Genomic DNA, 2,500 nt, shown 5'->3' on the forward strand with positions numbered 1-2,500 from the left:
CACACCCCTACTACTACTATCACACTCAAACTCTGTATGTGATACTTTAATAGTACACATAAAACAAATTGATGTAGTTGTATGCTCAACATACCGTCCACCAAATACCGCAAAGCAGGAAGGTAAATTTGAGGACAGCCTCAGACGCATAGAAGAGGTCCTGACAAATCTGGACCAACACATCAATATACTTTTCCTAGGCGACTTTAACCTCCCAAATGTTAAATGGCCTGAAGGTCACATCCTCTCTGGGATGTCACTGCATGAACAAAGCCAGGCAAAATCATTGCTAGAACTATCCAACATGCTGTTCATGGAACAAGTGATACTCCAACCAACCAGGGGAAGCAATATTTTGGATCTCTGCTTCACAAACAATGTGAGCCTAATCCATAATGTGAAAATAACGCCCACATCTCTCTCAGATCATAACATTATAGAATTAACTATGTATGGTCCTAGACAACCCACTGACACCCACCCCACCAGGAGGACTCAAGCAATATCCAACCTGAATTTCCACGGGGCGGACTGGAAGTCAATTCGCAGAGAGATTCGAAATCAAAACTGGCATGACAGCCTTTCTATACAAGACAATGACCTCAAACTAAGTCATTTTATGTCAACCATACAAGACATATGCACCAAATACGTGCCATATAGAAAGACCAGCAAACATGCCAATAGAATTCCTAGAGACAGGAAAATCCTTATGAGACACAGAACAAAGGTCTCAAACCAGTTAAATAGAGAACTGGAGGATAGGAAAAGGGCTAAATTAAAACTAACACTGTTAGAAATAGAAAACAAAATTAAACTCTCCCATGAAAAGGAGAGAGCAGAGAAGGAAAAGAGAGCAGTAGAAAGCATAAAAACAAACCCCAAGGCTTTCTATAGATTTGCAAAGGAGACTGCTACGGTGCAGTATAAGATAGGACCCTTGTTCCTGCCTAATGGCTCACTGACTGCAGATCCCACATGGATAAGTGAAGTGCTCAGTACACAATTCAAGAGTGTCTTCACCTCTCCTCTGAGTCACATGCAGATAAAGAACCCAGCTGATTTCTTTGACAATAGCACTCAGCAGAAGGGGACTGCATCCATTACCTACATCGACATTGAAGAGGAAGATGTGATAGCTGCCATAAATGAAATGAGCTCAAATTCAGCAACTGGCCCCGATGGTTTCCCAGCTGTCCTCTTAAAGTCGTGTAAACAAGAATTAGCAGGACCACTCCGGATACTCTTCCAGAGTTTCCTTGCAAATGGTAAACTTCCCAAAAAGCTGAAGGAAGGCACCATATGTCCTATCCATAAAGGTGGAAGCAGAGCAGAGGCTGGAAACTACAGGCCCATCTCTCTGACTTCACATATTAGCAAAGTCATGGAACGAATTGTCAGAAGGAGATTGATTGCGTTCCTAGAAGAAAATGACTTGCTGAATGAGACCCAGCATGGTTTCCGTCCAGGTAGAAGCTGCCTCACGCAGCTCTTGCAGCATTATGACTGGGTCCTGAAGCAGCTACTTGACCATTCAAATGTTGATGTGATATATCTCGACTTTGCAAAAGCCTTTGACAAAGTTGATCATGGCTTGATATGACACAAGCTGCGAAACCTTGGTATAGCTGGTAAATTAGGAGAGTGGCTGCATGACTTCCTGAATGGTAGAAGTCAGACAGTTGCAGCCAATGGAGAACTATCTAGGGAAACACAAATATTGAGCGGTGTTCCACAGGGAACTGTTCTGGGGCCACTACTGTTCATAGTGGCCCTTCTGGACATGCCCACGGTCACTCGGAGAGCCACTGTCACTAGCTATGCTGATGACACAAAGATATCTCAAGCAATAAAGAATCCTGATGATATTGTAAGCCTGCAGAATGACCTAAATGCAATATATGAGTGGGCAGAGCAAAATAATATGCAGTTCAATGCAAAAAAAATTTCAAGTACTGCGCTACAAGACCACAAGTACCTCCCAACTGGCATACACAGGGCCTGGAGGTACTGCAATCCCAGAACCACAAACAGTGAGAGATCTGGGCATCAACATGTGTAGTGATGCATCATTTCACATGCACATTGTCAAGTTGACAGCAAGGTGCAGACAACTGGCGGGGTGGATACTGAGGACTTTCCGTACAAGGGATCAAAAAGTCATGTTGATTCTATGGAAGACATTTGTTCTGAGCCGCCTAGACCATTGCTCTCAGTTGTGGTCACCACACAGTGTTAAGCGGACAGCAGAACTCGAGGCAATTCAGCGGCACTATACAAAAAAGATCGCCACAGTCCAACAGATGAACTACAGGGAGCGACTGAAGGCACTAGGTCTCTACTCCCTGGAGCGCAGGCGGGAGAGGTATGTAATAATATACATATGGAAAATACTGGAAGGACTGGTGCCAAACTTTGGTATCAAGTACTACAGGAATGCCCGCACGGGTCGCCACTGCATGGTGCCAAAGGTACCGTCCACTGCATCTCACATAAGAAC

The sequence above is a fragment of the Octopus bimaculoides genome, chromosome 23 (assembly GCF_046866305.1).
Source record: "Octopus bimaculoides isolate indiv1 chromosome 23, ASM4686630v1, whole genome shotgun sequence".
Classification (NCBI taxonomy): domain Eukaryota; kingdom Metazoa; phylum Mollusca; class Cephalopoda; order Octopoda; family Octopodidae; genus Octopus; species Octopus bimaculoides.